A 22097-nucleotide genomic window follows, 5' to 3' on the forward strand; every position below is an offset into this window, starting at 1 on the left:
CCGTTTAAAGAATAGAATTTTCGAGTCATTGTTTTTGTTCAAACGAGAAACGGAACCCAATGACCCAGAATAGGAATTTTCAACCCCCATTGTGTTCAAAAGAGAAGGGTAGCCCAAAAACGGAGAATAGATTTTTCAAATCCCCTTGTCTTCAAAAGAGAAGGGTAGCCCAAAAACGGAGAATAGATTTTTCAAATCCCCTTGTCTTCAAAAGAGAAGGGTAGCCCGAAAACCCTGGGACCACGCTGTTTCTGAAATCAATTCTGAAATCGATTCTCAAAATTCAAGATTCCTGTAAACAAATTGTTGATGGAGACTCACAATCACTCTTCAATGGAAGCAAAGCAGCAAGAATTTATTAGGCCTTAAATGAGAAAGTACCTTTGTAGACACGTTGCACGCCTTTATGCCAGTTACTGATGCTGAAGATTACACGAAACTTCAACCTGTCTTCTCAATTTGCTAAAACTTGGTTGGAGTGTAAGATTCCCGTTTTCCTTATCTCCACATTTTTCCAAGTTATATACCAATAGTGAAGCAAAGCAAATGCAAACAAAATATTTGATCTGGGCGTGTCACAGTCAGTATACACAAGAAAGCACATCATTCTTTTTTGGGAAATTTTGCTAGTGAAGAAAGAGAGATTGAAATGGGTATTGGGTTAGTAGTGACATTTGAAATTGTAGGGACTGTATGGTTTATTCTGAGAGACTGGATAGCAAGGTGCGTGTCAGTGGCCATCGAGATAGCACGGGCTTTCCATGCAGGTGACATTGGGCCCTTACATGTTGGATAATAGGACTCCATGGTTAAAAATTCAGAGGTATGTGTGCATGCATGGATAAATGCCAGTTTGGTACTTTTGAATATTTGATTAATGGATTGTTTGGTAAATAGTTGTCGATTTTATGGATACCCATTTGAAATTTTGATCAAGAATTTTCAGGGATTGCTTATAGGCTGTAATCAAGTTTCTACTCTGAATGAAATCAGTTGTCTAAACAAGTTGAACATTCAAGTAGAATTTTGATAAAAAGTCCCAGAGTATAAGAATATATGTTTGAGGCAAATTCGTTTTATTATTGATTTGTATGCACTACCAATTGAACAATTTGTTACAAAATTTTGCATGGATTGCACTCTTTTTTTCACTGGGTTGGAAAATTTTGACGACAGTCGTATTCTTTAAAAGTATCGGATATCTTGATTTTTATCGAAATGCAATTTGGATATATTATAAATAGACCATGCGATTTGCAGACAGACCATAATTAATATTTTAATATATATTTTTACACCTATAACTATTATGTTAGGCTGTCTAACCGGAATTTTTTTTAAGTAGAATTCCAATGACAATTTTATTTTGAAAAACTAATGGATATAGTTGTCGAGGAAATCATCTCGGTTGTTTATTTCATCAAATGCCCAATTGGAATCTTAATAAATAATTATATAGCTTGCAGCAAAGCTATATTTAAAATTCTGTTTGTGCTTAAAGAAACCTTTAATTGTAGAGCAGTCTGTTCATCTGGGGTAAAATTTCAGCATAATTTTGATGATAGTCGTAGTTGGAAAAAATAGTGGACACGAAGAGGGTAGAAATTTAAGACATCACAGCATTAAGTAAAATTTATTTCCTCTACGTATGTGGTTTCTATATCTGGCTGCTTGGTACTTGAATTTTTGCCCCCTCTGGAGGCTGCTGTCAATGGATGTGTTTTGCCACTAGATGAATCTGGTTAGGTTTGTGGTCTGGTGATTTGGTCCCATGATAGTTTTTTATCTATTCATGAATTGGGAAAGACTGGTTTTGGTAGACTGTGAATCTAGTCTCAAATTTTTATCTGCATGCTTGCTTTGCACTGTAATTTGCACTGATAGGCCCATCGTACAGCACTCAAATTAAAAGACAGGAGTCAGTTGATGCTGATAATGCACCCAGGTTACATATATCAGTGAGATAGCACAATTTTCAAAATGATCATGTTACATGAGTGAAAAAACATTGGAATGGACACCTCAAATCATTTGGATCATGGATGCCTTTTGTCAGATATTGTTTAAAAGTTTAAAACATAAGATGAGTTACTAGTATGCAGATTGGTCAGATGGGGCTTGGTCACGAGGTTGAAATCCAAGAGGTACATAATGTGCAGCTGCACAACATATAAAGTAACCGTAAAATGAACAAGTACCTTTTTTCCTACAAGAGGTGTTTCATGTACCAATTTGGCATTCTGGCTACATTGAAACCTTTAGAAACATATGCCTTTACCTAACTTTTATTATAAAGATGAAAAAGAAAACATTTCCTGGCCTGTAGATGTTGACATAAACAACTCCCTGGTGTTTTTCTTTTGATTGAGTCAATCACAAACAAAGCCTGTGCAAAGATGTTACTCGTTGAATGCAACCATAAAGTTTGAGGTCTTTTCTCTAGGAAATCACACATTGGATACAGAACATTCGATTGCTCAAAGTTGCAAGCAGTAACTTACATATGATCTTTTCGTTGAATACCTAGACTGTAATGATGTAATCTTTTCTGGCCAAGAATGAGGCAGCTTTTGTGTTGCCTTTATTAGGCTATTGTCTGATTTTCAAGATTGTTTTGCATTCTCTTGCCAAGCAGGCCTTTTGTAATTAGTCTGGTAGTCTTGTTGGTTTTTCATGAAAAGTTTATAAGGTAGTTTGTTTGGATTTCATCTTAGGTCCTACTTCAGGTGTCTCAGTTTGACCTTTTTAGACTGCACAATTTGTTGGTTCTCTTGTGGTTGGACTACATTGTGTTTCTATAAGCTATTTGCTTTCGAAGTTTGGTCACATTTAGTCAGTATGGGCCACTTTTACTGTACTTGGATAATCACAATTCCATGTGACATAATCCCTTTGAATCTATTGAAGTGTCAAGAAATGATCAAAGTCTGGTCACAGAAATGATCTAAGTTGTGACTTTTGAGAATAACAGACTGTGGCAGAAAAGAGAATTATTAGACAGTGAATTTTATATTCGTGGTTTCTTAAATTGAATGATAAAAAGCTATTAAAAGTTTATGAACCAAAAATTTCTGAGGAATGTATTCTGTTATAACTTATTAATATTACTTCTCCAAGAACGATCTAATAATGTGCATTTTGATCTCCGAAAGGTTCCTCTAGAAGTGGAAAAAGATTCAAGACAAGAGAAACAAATTTTGATTTTATGGATTCACATGGAACATTTGATTAAAAAATTATGAACCGCACTTAGAAAATAATGAATCTCTTTATTTTTTGGCCCTATTTCTTTTATTTTAGTCTGTTTAACTTGATTGAAAAATATGATTTTGATGACATTTCTATTCTGAATAAACTAGTAGATATATTGTTTGGTAAATGATTCTAGTTATTGATTTTATTGATCCTTATTCGATACTTTGATTAAAAAAATGATGGGTTGCAGCTATGCCCACAAATCCTACTTGACATCCTGACTCTGACTTTTATGACCATGTGTTGAACTGTGATCTAAATCCATTTAGAATTCAGATGACAGTCCTATTTGGAAAATAGTTCTGCCAATGAATGGGGCAAACAATTTAAGTTGTCACATGTTTCATTGCAGTATTGCTCTCCATGGGATTTGGTTTCTATTTTTGGAGACTTCTAAGTTCCAATGGATGTGTTGTGCACTTAGTTGAAATCCTTTTTACCTTGTGGTTTGCTCATTTATTTGACCTATTAAGCTATTATTTACTATGGTGGTTTGTGTTTCTATTCATGAATTGGGAATGTTTTTTGCAATTGAGACAGTAATTAGGAGACTGTAATTCTGTCTCAATTATTATGTTGCAGTCTTGGGCTACACATTCTACAGCCTGGGTGGAGGGAATTCCATATTACACAACGTTAAGTGATTTCTGCCAACACAGCCAAGTTAAACATTGCGGACAGTTGATGCTGACATTGCACCTGGGTTAAAAACTCAAACAGATGAATGAGAGCATGGTTTAATCAAAGTAACCACATTAAATGGAGAAGAATTAGCACCTGTGTGAAATATATGAATGAGCTAGCATGATTTTTAACCACATTAAATGGAGACGAATTAGATTGCACCTGGGTTAAAAACTCAAATATATGAATGAGAGCATGGTTTAATCAAAGTAACCACATTAAATGGAGAAGAATTAGCACCTGGGTGAAATATATGAATGAGCTAGCCTGTTTTTTAACCACATTAAACGGAGAGGAATTAGCACCTCAAAGATATATGAATGAGAGCATGGTTTAATCAAAGTAACCGCATTAAATGGAGAAGAATTAGCACCTGGGTGAAATATATGAATGAGCTAGCATGTTTTTTAACCACATTAAATGGAGAGGAATTAGCACCTCGAATCTTTGGGATCTTGTTATTTCTAATTATAGCACATAGATTACTTTTTATTATGAAGGCCAACCATTTCCTGCCCATTGGCTGTTGGTGTAAATAGATCAGAACAACCACATTAAGTGGAGAGGAATTAGCACCTGGAATCTTTGGGATCTTGTTATTTCCAATTACAGCTTATGCTCCACGGAGTTCTGGGGATGGGAATGGTGGGACATCTTTTCAGTACAGGGTACTTTTGGGCCATTTTTTAGGGGAAGACGGGCGATTGTTAGAAAATAGGGAAATTTTTAAAAATATAGAGAAATTTCAAATATTCATATCATAACATTGATAAAGCATTCATCATAGACACTGTAGAAGCTTAATACCTAGTATTAGACTTGAATTGAGATTTCACATGATAATTGACAAACTAAATAACAAAATTCAAGTGCTTTCATCGTCAATGTGCATACGTATTATATAAGAATTATAACAAAAATGCCCAAAGGCTCTATGTTTTAACTATGAAATGACATAAACATAGAACTAAGAAAATAAATGGCTGTCCCTAATCAGCAGATGGAAGGTCTAAATCAAGATTGGAGCTTGATTTTGAGTCATTGCCATTATAAGGGGCTGCCAAAGGCAATGGAACCACATCTAATTCCTCTGTGTCTCCTCCTCATCACTCTGCATAGCATCTTCGGAATTAACATCCCAACTTAAGGCTGGAGTCTGACGATCCTCAGGAGTTTGGCGGTCCTATAGCCGCAAAGCTGTGTAAAATTGTATTGTCCCCTTCCTAATTTGCCCTGAAATCACAATTGCAACAAATTAGGGTTAGGGTTGCATCTTACCAAATAAATATCTCTTTGGATTTTCAATCCTGCAATCACAGCATGAACAACATATGTGCGCACACACACACACATTAGTGTTAGGTAATATTGCAAACATCGTTCATGAATAAATCTATGGCTCTAGTAAGGAAATTATGTATTCATCATTACATAGAAGGTCTAATTTGTATGTCAATTTCAGTCATAGAAGATATGGAATAAGGAGGCATGGTAGGGTGCCCTAAGACAGCTGTTCTCTCCCTTCATGCAATCCTCCACACATCCATGGCTGGAGATCCTTATGTTCATTAACAGTCCCTCAACGTAGGGATTGGAAGGGAAATGGCAATAGGGTGCCCTTAGCTGTTCTTTCCTTTTACAGTGTAGTAGGGTGCCCTAATAGCTGTTCTCTCCCTACTGGTCACTGTAGCAGGGTGCCCAAAGCTGTTCTCCTTAATCGCAGTTTTGTTCCTTCCTTACCCTACATGATGGATCATTGTAATCATATCATTAAATACATAGATGTTCAGGTCAGATAATTAAATGTGCATACAATTGATACAATTATACATCAAATATTCATATTTACATATATAGGTTAATGGATAAATATTGTATTTATTTCTGCCTATCATAGTAATTTTATCATACCACTCGGTCCGTTGTGACTTGGAGGAATTCTACTGATGCTGGAGAGTCGGATCTGCTTCCTGCTTAGTTTGAAGTTATGTTTTTTGTCTTAGTTGATGTTGAGATGTTTGATTGCTATCTTTCTGAAGTTGTAATTTTCAATTGATTGATGATTGATGGTGTCTTTCTCTATCACCCTGACCTCCCTTCTTATATCTTCCTCCATTGCTGAAGGGATGTATCTTTTGGGGGTGAACCTTCCCTTTGAAGGGTGGTGTCTCCTCTTAACCCTTAACTGCTGCTCTTAACTATTTGCTACCTTAACAGATCATTTTCTGTCTAATCCACTATCCTTATGGATCACACTTGCTACTTTCTTCCTTAACATGTGGTGATTATGCTTGCTCTCTCCTTAGCATGGTAATGATACCTAACAATTGCTGAGCCAAATGCATGTGATGTCTTTTGTTCCATTTGTTAATTTCATTCAGGTTATTGCAGATATGTATTAGCCATGGGGGCATGACAGATCTGCCCTAAATCACCTTCAAAAATTTGCTTACTACTCCACCAAGATCAGTCTTAAAACTCTGCTCTTAAATCTGTAATATATCTTCACATATGATCTTCAATAATTGCTCATAAACCTGCAATATCTTCACACAAATCTGCACAATGATCTTCAATAAAATTCTTTCACAAATCTTGCATAAGTTCGCTCCAATGTCTTCCACAAAGATGAGGTCAAATAGTCTTTTATTTCTGCTCAAACATTTTTCGCAAATCTGCTCAAATAGTCTTTTATTGCTGCTCTTCATACGCAAAGATATTCTTGAATTGCTTAATATGAGGGACTGTAGGAAGATATGAGACTCATGAAATTGTGAAGTCTTACATTCGTAAGACAATGTCATGTTACAAGATTGAGTACGAGGTTGGGGTCATGACAACAACCACCAACTTCTTTGATCGTCTAGAGGTTATGTTGTTCCTCTTGATTGATTGGATGAGGCTCTATGTGGACCGATAGTTTGAGGGCTCAGACTCGGCGTGGACTTGGCAGCCCAAAATAGGACTCAGACTCGGGACTCGGGACTCGGGACTCGGGACTCGGCAAAAAACTCGGCTAGGACTCGGTAAAAAAGAAAACTGTAGTTTTACAAAAAAAGAAGAAATAAATTAAATGATTTAGAGAATTTGGGAGGCTAATTGTAATATCAATTTGTCATAATTCAAATATTACACATGTTATATGATCTTCAAACACTCAATATTTGAAAGTTCATCATTCAAATTTCATAATTTCATACACAGTTTCAAATTCAAATGTATAACAACATCATAAGTTTATAAATGTTTACATATAATTATATGCCAAAATGAAAAAAACAACCAAATACAATCTACATCTTTCTCTTTCCTCTCCTAATGTAACTCAATTTTCCAGACCTCGAACTAGAAGGTGTTAGTGCTATGGTATCTAAATGATGATGACTTGTTTCTTGATTTGCAAAATATTCTTGTCCTCCTGCATTGCATCCAATTCAGGGTTTGGGAGTGGAGACCCTAATGGGTTTAAGGGACATCAATGATAAGTTGCACAAAGTGTTGGATATGAGAAAAACCCAATGATAGATTTTTTTTTTGGATGATTAAAAATGAATGAGTTTGAGCTAAAATATGAAGAAATGGACAAGAAAGTGCAAAAAGAAGTGAAAAAAATAATTTAAAAAAAAACCAATTTCTTGTTTGCTGGGTGTGTATATTCATGGGTGAGAGTCTTGGGTCGGGACTTGCGAGTCCATGCCCAGGACTCGACAAGTCCATGCTTGGACTCGCTAGGACATGATTCGCGAGTCTATGGCACTGGGACTCGGTGAACTTTGGGACTTGCGAGTCAGCCGAGTTCTAGTGAATTTTGGGTGAGTCATCAAACTATTTGTGGATCAATTCCTCTCTGCAACAGAGGAATTGGCAATTGTGAAATAAGACAAACTGTAAGTATTCTCAACTCTGATGTATCCTTGTCATGCCATGTCCACCATCCAATAGGGTTGATTTGAGCTAATGTAGTTCTATCCAACCTCGCCTTTGCTTTGCTGAATGTTGGACCAAGGAGATTGGCAAATGCAAGCTTTAGTGTGCAAAGTATAGTGGATTCCTCTTCAGTATACATTTTTGTAAGGGCCCTCATGAAGCCTTCTTTCACCTCTTCATCACTAGATGGAGGTGTTAAGTTTATTTAAATTTTGTGATCAAGAGGATAGAAGAGATGAAGATATAGTCTGGAATTAAATTTGAACTGCAGTAGTGTGAATGGAGGGAAGCACAACACTTATTAATTTCAGTATTGTTCCCCTCCTCATTGTATGCATGTTATATATATGTGAATGAGAGGGTCTACGTAGAGAAGAGATATGTCTTCCCACGTGGGAAGACACATCTCTTCCCTACGTACCACTCATAATATCACAACATGTTAACAAACATATCACTTGCTTGACTGATCGCGATTTATTATAAATCGTTTAATCCCAGCCTGTAAACATGAAGGGGTGTGACCGGTGGCAAACACCATAATTCGAATTTGATTTATTTATTGTTTATTGTTAACGTATATACTATATGTTAACATGCAATCGATTCATGCATCGGAATTTATGGAATTGTACGACCGACGTTACAATAATTAACAGGAGGCACTCTCCTAGGACTTGGTGCATACATCTGGGATTGAGAGCATGGGTTGCCATACGAAGAAGGGTGTTCATAATGTTCCACTATTGTGTCACAATGGGCCTAAGATGTGCCTCATAAAATCCCAAAGTAGGGTCCTTGCTATGAATTGCTTGCTTGATTTGTCCAAGTATGCTATCAAAGGTCTCATAAATCTCTTCAAGACTAGGAGAGTCAGTATCAACATACTTGCACAATAGGCTCAACGGAGGAGAAATCATATCTGCAAGTGCAAGCAATTTACGGAAATTAAAATCATAAAAAAGAGTGGACATGTTTCACAAGTTAGAAACATATGTTAAATTATTAAATTAACATTAAAAATTAAATAATAAAATCAGCAATGCCAATTTTCTTACCTCATTGTGGACCCCTAGTTATCATCAAGGATTTTTTGTTTCACACTTTTTTCCTCAGGTGTGCTTGCCTCATGCCATCTACCCCACTCGGTATCGACCACCATTGATCGTAGAGCCTCTTGGACCTCAAGCATCCTCTCAAATAAAATGAAGTAGCTGGCATATCTAGTCTCAATGGGCTTGAGGAATTCCTTCCTGGAAAACATCCTAAACAAAGCAAGTGAAGTGTGATGATTGCAAATAAACATCTACACATCTCTAGCCTCTAACACCAATGCCTTCACCCAATCTATCTTCCCAATGTCCTTTAGGATATTGGTCAATGCATGCACACAACATGGAGTCCAAAAAATATGCTTATAAGCACCCTCCACCATCAATCCAGTTAACTTTTACACACAGGCTGAATTCGCTGCACGAGGCTCCAACCTCTCCTCTATGGCATCTCTCAAAATCTGAAATTGGAAGGCTGCATCAGTCCTTTTCTCTGTACAATCTATAGCTCTAAGAAAAATAAGAGTCTATCAAACCAGTGACAATAAGATTGATGAGTGGTCGATGTTTGATATCGGTCCACCCATCCATGATTATGGAAACATCCTTCCCTTATCCATGTTTGTCGCGTATCTTCTATCAAAACACTCAGCTTGGAGTACTCTCTATAAGAAGGGTGGTGCGTAGCTTAGTTTCTTCAGGTTGAACAAATGAGGGACTGGCAGCTTGAACATGTTTGAACATTTGTTTAAAATATGGTGAACATGAGACGTGAAATGGTATGGCACGAGCATAAATTTTTTAGCAATAGAGGATTCAGCCATATCTGGTGAATGTAAGTTAAACAAATCTGCAACATTAACACTTATCTTCTTTCCCCTGGTAGAAGTAGAACACTCTCCCACATGAGAAGCAACATCCACAGATCCTGTAGGCATTGACACACTAGGCTGCAAACTCTCCATTGGAATCCCTTTACTTAATGCCAACTCCTCCATATGCAATCTAGCTCCCTCAATTTTCTCAGCTCGAGTTATCTTTTTACAACCTTTCACCCTTTGACCACCTATCCACAAAAGATGCAACAAACTCTCATATAGCTGCCCCTATATTGTTTGTGGCACAAATGATACTCCCATACTCTATTATTATAAAGGCCAAACCATTTCCTGCCTTTTGGCTGTTGGTGTAAACTGATTCCTGGTATTAACTTGCCATAAATCTCTTTCCATGTTCATCCCAAAACTATTGTTAGCATTCCAAGTGTCTCTTGGAAGTCTACCGACAAGCCTTTTTTTGTCAGCCACAAACACGTGTTGAATAGGCTGATTTTTCTCAGCAGACAACCAAACAAGTTGTAATGGAAAGTAGCAAAATCTACCTGACACATTTTCCTTTTTTTTTTATGATAATGCGTATGGTAATCTTATGTGGCTGAACAATAAGGCAGTTATTGTATTGTGTTTGATAGTTATTATTTTATGCAGTTTGCTCTCTGCTTGGAAAGCTTATTGGTTTCCATTTTTTTAACTTACCTATATATTCTAAGTTGCCCTTTCCGATTCTAAAATCTTATGCTTCTGGCATCTTTGGATATATTCTGCTTCTAATGAACTTTGGATGGGACTCTGGAAGTCTGGTTTCTGTTTGTTAGTTCCATCATTTCTACCATTATCATTTCTGAACGTTTCAGAAGCCCTTGGTGTTGAGTCCAAACTGAAGTGTTAAAAAATTAGCAAATTTCATTACAGAGTAGCGAATCTAGGACATTACTTTTGAGAATAATACACAGTAGGGGAAAAAAACGAAGTATTAGATGGTTGATTTTATTGGAAGTTTTAAATATTAAACGATATAAAACTTATGTAGGTTTTTGTCACCAAACGTTTCCATGGAAGTTGTTTTGTTATAATTATTGCTCCTCTAAGGATTTTAAGAATGTGCAGATTGATCTTTAGAAGGGGCTTGTAGATGGGGAACATGCATTTTAATTTTCCAGGGAAGTTATTCTGTTATTAGTATTGCTCCTCCAAGAAGGATTTTAAGAACGTGCACATTGATCTCTTGAAGGAGCCTGGAGTGGGGAGCTGGAGAAAGAAGCTTAAGTTTACCCAGTGGAACAAGAGAAGATTTGAAATGAAAATTTGGAACTTGGAGCATGGCTGGTCATGGAATGTTAAGAAAAGTGTGACTTATTATCGTTCTTAGAGACTTGCCAACTTTAGGCTATGTTCTTGTTCCACTTGTTGCTGAAAATTTGTAGACTGAAGCACAAAGGTACTGGTAATTTTCTATGGCAGTCTATAAGTTTAGCATGGTGCTATGGTTTTCAACATCCAGCCAAAAGGAGGAACATGTTCATTGTTTGTGAAATTGAATCCCGTGTGGTTGCAGACTAAATATTGCATGATGTGGTTACAATTGAAAATGTATATAAATTACAAAATTTTATGGGTTTAGTCTTGATTAATGGGAAGTAATTATTTTATAAAAGGAGTACTTCTTAACTGTGGGATTCTAACTATTTCAAGCTAAAGTAGAGTAACTGATTGTATATTTCGATTCCATGCTTTCAAAATGCTTATACAAAGTATTTGGCCTTTGCAGGATTTCTCTTTGCAATCTCCACTGCTCTCTTACTCAGACAAACTTTCTTCTACTCATTCCTGCTTTTCCCTTTCATATCATTCTTTGTCTGTCCCTATCCTATAATTAGCCCCTACTATATCTCTTTCTTGATTGATCTGTTAATGTAAGGCCCAAAGCTGCCAATATATATACAAATGTTAATGACTTAACATATATAATTAAATGACTTAACATATATAATTACAATTCATGCTTTATCAGCCCAATCCATCAAGATCTTTATCCTACTCACTATCCTAGATTTAAGCTATTCCCTGGTGTCAAATTTTAGTGAACAAGACAGGAAGGACAGGCAACAAAAGTTACAGATGTCACAGTGGACTTTTCTGATGCTAGCATGTAATGTCCCCTTTCCAACAACTTTATGTTTGTGGACCAAAAGCTCATTCCCAATGTCTCATATGGTCAAAGAGTGCAGATGCATTCTCCCACTTCTCCCATGTGCTTATTAGGTTAAAAAATTGCCAAGGTCCCAAAAATTTTCCAAGTCTATATGCTGTTTGAATTTTGGACTTCCCCTTCCTGGCATCCTTTTCCTTTGATCCCTTCTCCTTTCCCTTACCTTTTCAAAGAGCTGGGCTTCCTCATACCAGTATGCTCCACTCTTGAACTTCTATCCGCGAGAGTAGTAAGAGTCAGGCAGTATCTCTGTCCTCCAAACTCTGACATTACTGCCTTTTTGCGTTGTTCATTCCTACTTACCCCTGCATGACTGGGAGCAACATTAATTGCAAGTTTTGACTTAATGATCACACTAGAAGGTATTTTTCTGCTAAGAAACAAGGATCAACTTTCAAGGGTGTTAGATTCACACATTATTTCAAGTGATGGATGAAGCATGTCAAGTCAAACCAATTCAAATGAAAGCAGGAAAAGGGGAGCTGTTTGTTGGAACACCACAACTAGTCACCTGCTCCTTGGCCATCACTAATGTGGTAGTTGTATTTGCGGCTACCCATGTTCCATGCATAGATTTGGGTTTTTTTGGCAGGATATCTCATTAGCTGTTGATTTGAAGGATATCAAAAGTTGGGACATCATCTACTGGCATCATTGACTACTTAGCAATCCGAAAGCCTAGCCGTCATCATTCAGAGCATTAGTGTTTGAATAGTTAGATTTGAGGACAAAGACCCTGAGCTTCACAGGAAGCCAAAGATGGAAACCCTTTTGGTTTCATGAGGTGGAGAATGTAACATTTACCAATTGTGAATTGTAGTTTCATTGATTTCACATGGTCTGCTGTTTGCTAAAGGATTAAGTACGAGAGTAGATGTTGTGTACCTGCTATTGAATATGAATATCCGAGCAATTGAGAGGGGGGGGTGAATCAATTGACAACCAATTTATCAATTTTAACTTTAATGCACATCCGAAATATTGAGCAGAATTAACAGAATTAGGAAACGCATGCAAGATTCAGGCTAGACACAGGAGACACCAAAATTTTTGTGGAAAATCCAAGAAGAGAAAAACCACAGAGAATGCTAATTCTCAATATATGAACACCGGTTAAGGTGAGACCGGATAAGGTGATTTTTACAATGGGTGGCTCACTGCCAATGTGCTCACTGCAAGTGGGCTCACTGCCAAAGAAGAAAGAAAGACAAAAATAATCCACCACAAGAAAAACACAGTTTGTACTGCTGAATATCCTTCTGGTAAATGTCTCACGCAATCACTGGATTCCTTCAATCTCGCACGTCTTCAACACAAAAAGCCATATATGAAAACATCAAATCAAACTCCTATATATACTCTGTGGAAATTATAATTCTCAATGTCAATTAAGACAAGGATCCAAAATAGGTCTGTACTAAACATTTCGGTGGTGGTAAGGAATGAAAAGTGAACCATATCACACCTCTCCTCGAATAAGTCAACACGCTACATCCATTACCAAAGCCAGACTTGAAACATATCCGCGTGCTATACATCCTCAATATCCGGTCTAAGGCCTCGAGCCAAACCCAAAGATAATACAAAAAAACATCTTCCGAGATACCAAATGCATCCGGTGAAACTAGGAAACCTTCAACTGCACAACATGCCTAAATTGAACATTCCTGCTCATCATACCATATTTGAACTTAATTCGAACCTAAGGATTTGACATCAATGATAACACATGATGCAATGCTAACAATCTCCCCCTTTGTCATTGATGGCAACATCCATCGACAATAATCAATGAAAGATCATCATTGAGTGCACAACCATCTCTCTCTCCCCCTTTGACAACAATGACAAAGGTGGTCAAAACTCCTCCTAAGAAACTCACTCTTGCTTCCCCTGAGAGGAAGCACATCAACATTAGTTCAGAAAAGAATGTACATTCTGCTCGCTAGACCAATGCACATTAGTTGAAACTGGTAGGGGGTAATACCCCTAACTTCTGTCAGAGATACTCAAAAGTATCTTTGCATACCTTTGTGAAAATATCTGCAATATGCTCCTTTGTGGGCACATACTCAAGTCTGACCTCATTATCTAGAACTTTCTCCCTCAAGAAGTGATACCTGATAGATATATGTTTTGTTTTGGAATGCTGTACCGAATCCTTGGAAATGTTTATTGCACTAGTATTATCAGACATGATTGGAATAGGATCATCAAACTTCACACCAATGTCCTTCAAAGTTTACTTCATCCATAAAATCTTAGTGCAACAAGAAGATGCTGCAATGCACTCTGCTTTTGCCGTAGATAAGGACACAAAATCTTGCTTTTTGCTTGACCAAGCGACTAACCAGGAGCCAAGAAAGAATGCTCCTCCACTCGTGCTCTTTCTGTCATCAACACTTCCAACCCAGGCTGCATTTGTGTAAGTTGTAAGGTTAAAATCTGAATTTCTGGGATACCACAAACCAAATTCTTTGGTACCTTTAAGATATCTGAAAATCCTTTTCACTACCACAATATGTGACTCTTTCGGTTCTTGTTGAAACCTTGCTGCCAAACATACTACATACATGATATCCAGTTTGATAGCAGCCAAATATAACAATTCTCCAATCATTGACCTATATCGACTTGCATTTGCCTTAGGAGATTTATCATCCTTAGTTAACTTACATCCGGTAGTCATAGGTGTACATACCGGTTTGGAATTCTCCAACCCAAACTTCTTCAACAGTTCTTTGACATACTTAGACTGAGAAATGAAAATTCCTTTATCATTCTGATTAACTTGCAATCCAAGGAAAAAATTCAACTCACCGATCATGGACATTTCAAATTCTTTCTGCATTTCAGCAGCAAATCTTCTGCAAGCTCTAGGAGCTTGTTTCAGCCCCATACAAAGCCTTTTTCAATCTGCAAACAATGTTCGGATCATCCTCCAACTTGAATCCTTCCGGTTGTTCCATATAAACTTCTAATGCTAATTCTCTATTCAGAAATGCTGATTTCACATCCATCTGATAAACCTTGAAATTCTTGAATGCTGCAAATGCCAGAAACATCCAGATTGCCTCCATTCTTGTAACTGGGGCATAAGTTTCATCAAAGTCAATGCCTTCAATTTGAGTGTATTCTTTGCAAACCAACCTTGCCTTATTCCTCACAACCTTTCCATCTTCATCCAGCTTGTTCCAGAGTACCCATTTAGTACCAATTACATTCTTATCTTCTGGTTTGCTGACTAACTCCTATGTCTAGTTTTTCTCAATTTGCTCTAGTTCCTCTTTCATTGTCTTCATCCAGTTCTGGTCATTGCAGGCTTCCTCAACTGTTTTTGGCTTAGTCTTAGATAAAAGACATAGCAAGACTTGTTCTTGTGCTGCTTTGCTTCTTGTGATAATTCCCTTGCTCTTGTCTCCAATGATCTGATCTTCAAAGTGATCCTTCTTGACATACCTTGGAGTCTTGGATGCAGATGTCGAATGATCTTGATCATTCTTGTCTTCATTCCTGGTTTCTTCCTTCATTTCCTTTTCGCCGGACTCATCAGTCTCATATCCTACTGCTATTTCTGACTCCTTTGAGGTGTTCTCATCAACTTTTACACTTGCACTTTCAACAATCTTGTTCAATCTTTTGATAAAACATTGATATGCCTTGCTCTTTGTTGAGTAACCCAAGAATATTCCTTCATCTTCTCTGTTGTCAAACTTTCCAAGATTCTCTTCATCTCTCCTAATATAGCACTTATTTCCAAAAACTTTGAAATATTTTACTGGAGTTCTGCCATACCATGATTCATAAGATGTCTTACCATACTTTCTCTGGTATAGAATTCTGTGTTGGCATTTGCATGAAGATTGCATTGATGAACTATTATGTTGTCATTGATGTCAATTATAACCGATGATGGTGTTGTTTTGCAACCGGTAGGTGAGCTAGTGAAGGAAACCGGTATTACTTGAGAAGAAGTGAGATCAACCGGTAACTCTACCTGTTGATGTGCCAAACCCTAACCGATGGAGCTTGGTGAATCGGTTGTATTGGTTTATGATCAAATGATGAACGATAATGATTATGCCACATATGCATGTTGTATGTGAAGAGTTTCAAATGGTTTTTGGCGCGTAGAGATAACGATTTTATCTTGGGAATGAGCGAGTACATTGCATGAAGTGGAAACTAAGTGATGAGTTACAGGGATTGATGAAGCGGTGATCAAGGAGCGGTCGAGGTTGTTTTGAATGATGTGCAATGATTGCTATGTAATCCAACGGTCATACTTGAACCGATTTGTTTGTAATCTCTATGAGATCTTAGGTTTGTGATTTGTTACCGACCTATTGTTTTGCTTATAAGGTCAATGAGTTGTTTTGTTGTAGAGCTGGCAATTTTGGTTGAATGTGAGAGTGATTGGCTGCCGAACCAGGAGATGTATCTGCAGTATGTGTAAAGGTAGATAGGAGCATGAAAAGGATTTGATCAAGCAGAGTAGTGCTATTCACTAGATCAGCAAACCCCTGTTGTTCTCTAACAATTACAACAGTCAAATCCCCTAATAGGGTAAGCTCTAACGGGCTTAGTGTTATCTAAATTCTCTAACCAAGTGATCCATTAGCTTGGATTTCAAATCCTCTACCGAGGTTACTCCTAACAGGGTATTGATTCTAATAGAGCATTATAGTCGATCCCTTAATCGGGTGGTCCCTAACAGGATCTGTTCTTAACAGGACTTTTGTAAAAGCTTTAACAAGCTTGGCTCCTAACAGGGCGAACTTCAGAAGAGTTTAGAATACTTGTGGGTGCCCATCCCCACCGTGGTTTTTCCCATTTGGGTTTCCATGTCAAAATCATTGTCAAGTGGTGAATGTTTTTATGGTTATGTTTGCTAAAGTTAATTTGCTTAACTACTAAACTCACTTAGATATGATATGATGACCGACAACAATCTAAAATGTGCTTTTACTTTTGTCAATAAAGTATTTGGATGTTTTGGTCAAATGGTTTGAGAGTTTCAAAGTTGTTCCATTGTTATTTTGTTATGAGAGTCAACCGGTGTACTTGACAATGATATTGCATTTGTTAGTTCAGTGTTTGAACCAGTCAGTTCTGAGTTTGACTTGAGAGGTTTTTTTTTTGAGTTTGGTGAAAGTTTAGTCAGTTTTCTATCTACTGACTCACCCCCCACTCTCAGTAGTTGACTGGATCATTATTGATTCATCATACCATCATTCTGTTGAGTGTGTATGCTGCTGTATGAATTGCCTCTTTCCAATAGACTTCAGGTAACTCTACACCTTTTATCATGGTTCTGGTTGTTTCCTGTGTAGTCTAGTTCATTCTTTTTACCACACCATTCTACTGGGGTGTCCGGGGAGCTGATAGCTGTCTTTTGATGCCATGCTTTTTACAAAAGTCATTGAACTCATCAGAGATGAATTCTCCTCCTCTGTCAGACCTTAAACAGTTGATTTTCCTACCAACTTCATTCTCAACTTTTGCCTTGAATAGCTTGAACTTTTCTAATGCTTCAGATTTTTCTCTGAGAAATGCAACCCAAGTCATTCTAGAATAATCATCAATTAGTAACATGAAATACCTCTCACTTGTAGGCTTCTTGTTTGGGTCGAACCACAAAGATTTGTGTGAACCAAATCTAGTAATCTGGTGGATGAGTACTCCTTTCCTCTAAATGTGCTTCTGGTCTGCTTTCCTATTTGACATTCCCTACAAATGTTGTTTTCCGGTTTAGACAATTTGGGCAAATCTCTTACTGCACTCTTTGGACTTGTTTGTACCAAATTATCAAAGTTGATATGACACATCCTTCGGTGCCATAGCCAACTGTCATCGAGTTGTGATATCAAGCAATGCTTTGTAGCTCCTTCCAACTGGTACATATTTCCATTTGTCCTCCTTCCAGCTGCAATAATGGTTCCAGAATCTTTCTAGATTTCACATCTATTGTCCTGAAAGACAACATTGTATCCATTTTCATAAATCTGTCCAACACTTAAGAGATTATGATGCAAACCCTTCACATAATAAACATTGTCAGTGTTATGCTTTCCATCAAATGTAATTGAGCCAATACCAACAATTTGTGTTGTCCGATCATCCCCAAATCTAACATATGATTTGAGCATTCACCATCAATCAACCATTCATTCTTATCTCTTCTAGCATGAAATGCGTTAGCAACAATTTTAGAGACATCATACTTAGGAACATCCTTTTCTACCAAAAACAAACAATCACCTTCCTCATAGTCTGATCCATCATTTGAAATGCCAACATCATCTTTAACATAATATGCCTTCTTATTGAACTTCCCCTTGTTTTCCTTAAACTTTTGTTTATTTCCCTTTTCTAGACATCTAGTTGCAATATGACCAATCTTACCACATCTAAAACATTTAAAGGGTAACATACCTTTGTATTTGCCGGTGCCTTTCTTCAATTTCCTTACAAAGTTTGTTTCTACCTCATCCGGGCTTTCCTCATCATCCGTACTATCTTCAGATGCCTTGAATGCAGTTTTTGACTTGTCTTTATCCTTCTTGAATTTCCTTACTTCAAATACAGTCAGAGTATCAAATAGTTGTTCTCTGGTGAACTTCTTTGGATCATAAGTTTCTTCAATTGCAGAGATCTTGTCATTGTAGCTTACCGGTAGTGTCATTAGAATCTTGTCAATCACATCTTCATTACTTAAAGTGCCTCTGAGTTCTCTGATCTCGTTCACCGCGTTATCAACCTTCTCAAAGTAGCTCACAACATCCTCTCCTTCTTCCATCCTCAGGTTTTCATATCTTCTCTTAGCACTTAATCTTTTTGTCAGCTTGACTCTCTCATTTCCTTTGTAGATGTCTTTTAACTTCTGCCAGACTTCATAAGTAGTATTCAAAGAGATAACTTTGGTCAATTCAGTTTTTGATAATGCACTAAATATTGCATACCGTGCTTTTTCATTTTCTTCATAAGCTTGAATCTCATCCGGAGTATTAAGTCCATTCGCCGGAAGAGCATACTTAGTCTTCAGTGCCTTTCAAGTATTGTAACCCAAAGAAACCAAGTAACCTCTCATCTTCACTTTCCAGAAACTGTAATCAGATCCTTCAAAGATAGGAATGGATAACTTATGTGCCATCGGATCGGGATCTACCTCAAGTGGTTAAGCTCTATGTCAATGAACCACAACTTTGATACCAATTGTTGAATATGAATATCTGGGCAACTGAGAGGGGGGGTGAATCAGTTGACAGCGAATTTATCAATTTTAACTTTAATGCACAGATCCAAAATATTGAGCAGGATTAACAGAATCAGGAAATGCATGCAAGATTCAGATTAGACACAAGAGACACTAGAATTTACGTGGAAAACCCAAGAAGGGAAAAACCACGGAATTTTCAATATATGAACACCGGTTAAGGTGATTTTTACAATGTGTGGCTCACTGCCAATTACAAATGGGCTCACTGCCTTGAAAGGCTCACTGCCGAAGAAGAAAGAAAGACAAAAAGAATCCGCCCCAAGAAAATCACAGTCTGTACTGCCGGATCTCCTTCCGGTAAATGTCTCATGTAATCATTGGATTCCTTCAATCTTGCATGTCTTCAACACAAAAAGCCATATATGAAAACATCAAATCAAACTCCTATATATATTGTCTCTGGAAATTATAATTCTCAATGTCGGCTGAGACAAGGATCCAAAATAGGTCTAACATTCCGGTGGTGGTAAGGAATGATAAGTGAACCATATCACACCGCTCCTCGAATAAGTCAACATGCTACACCCATTACCAAAGCCGGACCTAAAACATATCCGCACGCTATACATCCTCAATATCCGGTCTAAGGCCTCGAGCCCTGGATCACGCCGGGCCCAAAGATAATATAGAAAAACATCTTCCGAGATACCAAACGCATACAATGAAACCGGGAAACCTTTAACTGTACAACATGCCTAAATTGAACACTCCTGCTCATCATACCACATCCGGACTTAATCTGGACCTAAGGATTTGGCATCAATGACAACACATGATGCAATGCTAACACCTGCTGTATTTGCCACTTCTTTCAAGGGTACTGTGCATGATATTTCAGCTGTTATTGCAGAGCTTTGTAATGTGTTTGTGACCCATTTAGTTTAGGTTTTGTGCATTGTATTTCCATGTAGGTTGCTGCTGTAGTAGCGGGTTGTAATAGGTTCAGGGTTTATTTGATACAGAGGATTAAGCATTGTATTTACAGGTAATGCTTGTTGGGTATGCTAGAACCATTTCATATGAGACTATGCAGCTCGTGTTCAGGGTTTGGCACTTTACTTTCCAGTTCATTGTTGTGGCAGTTCCAACAGTTGTTCCTGTTGTTACCACAGCATGTTCAATGTATTTCAAACATTAATATAAGTAGAAAGGCTTTGCAAGTCATTTTCCATCTCTGTGGACCTGTTTGACAAGCTAGGTGATTCATGCCGAGATGCAAATGGAAAGGATCATTCTGGGTTAATCTATAACAGGCTGATTTATACAATAGATGCTCTGCATCTTGTTTTACAACATTGTAAACTTGAATTTGATTAGGGTATCAATGAATGCAAAGATAGCGAAGGAGAAACTGATTTGTTAGATTAGGGATTCACATTATTTTGTAAAGGCAAAAGGGTAAATTCTGGGTTTTTGGCTAACATTGTTTTAAATAAACCAGAAATTTGTAAACCCCAAAATAATTTGGCTATGTAATTACACAGCAGTCCAATAATTCTGCCTCTAATTCAGTCTAAGGCATCCATTAAATTGATTCTCCTTGTAAAATAAATGAAGAAAGAAAAGATATGGTGGAGGAGCTTAACCTGTAACACTATATGTTTGTGTTCATGAAAGTTCTTTGTCGGGAGGATTTTGTGCTTATTTAGAAAAGTAGAATATTGTAATTATCTTTACTGTTTTCACCGTAAAGTGGGAATTGATAGGAACTCTTTAAAATTGGCTGTGTACTAAACTTTCTTACTTGGCACAGGTCAAAGATCTCGTCAAAGCTTTTTACATACGTGGTGTATGTAGATTATGCTATGGAACAGCAATCTATGTTTCAGTACGATCCAGATTCCATACAATCCTCTTCAAAAATGAAATTTCTATGGCACGTCCTGTTCAATTGAGTGATTGAATGTGCACAAATTAAATTGTTCTATGGCATGTCATCATGTCAACGAGCATGTCTTGTGAATCAATCATCTATTGCACAGAACGTGATGGTGATGAGGGTTCAAAAGATTTAAATTTGTTCTAGCATGACAGATTAATTTCTCAAAGTTTCTTGAGTGACAATCTTATTGTATTGTGTAAATTGGTAAATAGTTTGTTAAGACTGGAAGTGCTCTTTACTGTAAATATTGTGGGAAATGAAGTATTGAATGAATAAATAGTTCTGAAGAAAAGTACTGTTTACAACATATGCTCAACATTTTCCGGGATATTGCCTACGTTTTAGCTATCTTCTTTGTGTTTCATAGTATAAACCTCTATTCCTTATTGCAAAGATGTTGGCAGCTTGGAATCCTAGATTCACAAACTTGTGCGTTTAGACCCACTGTGGTATGCTCTGTGTGGGTCCTTCATAGTCAATGTTCACAAGATCGGTCATCCAATCTTTCTTTACTGAACATAGCTGTCTTGAACTAAATATTCGAAACAATATTTCTTACCAGATATTTAAAGGGCCAGCTCATTTTTTGTTCAGTGGAGGTTGTAATAAACTTCCTTGTCATGAAGACATCGGAGGTTCTTACATGGCAAGTTTCTGTTCTTTTGATGTGCGGTTAAGGTTTTCATTTACATTTCTTACACACAGTAGTATGTTTCAATCAGAGGTCTTCTGCATTGGCAATATAATCAAAATTTTTGTCATCTGATCGTCTTAGAAACACAGGTTTCAACTTACCCATTAATGTGGTATGCGTTTGTAGCTGTCAAAAGGGACTATCATCCAGAGTCAATGATCAGGCAATTGTTGTGCTAGTATTGATCTTATACACAGTGCAGAACATAGTATGTTAATGCAGATTAAAACCAAGCAGAGTGGTCTTGGCCTAAAGCTCACAGCAGTTTCAGAATGC

General features: G+C 37.2%; 1 long non-coding RNA gene across 1 annotated transcript in view; it reads left to right on the forward strand.

The window, feature by feature from the left end:
* Window positions 1-21434, forward strand: part of LOC131050637 (uncharacterized) — a 21484-nt gene extending 50 nt beyond the window's left edge. The window contains exons 1-2 of the long non-coding RNA XR_009106989.1: window positions 1-823; window positions 20999-21434. The exon at window positions 1-823 is cut by the window's left edge and continues 50 nt beyond it. This is a non-coding gene — a long non-coding RNA (uncharacterized LOC131050637). The remainder of the gene's footprint in view (window positions 824-20998) is intronic.
* Window positions 21435-22097: the final 663 nt, after the last annotated feature.

This window comes from Cryptomeria japonica, chromosome 8, assembly GCF_030272615.1.
Source record: "Cryptomeria japonica chromosome 8, Sugi_1.0, whole genome shotgun sequence".
In the NCBI taxonomy this organism is placed as follows: Eukaryota; Viridiplantae; Streptophyta; class Pinopsida; order Cupressales; family Cupressaceae; genus Cryptomeria; species Cryptomeria japonica.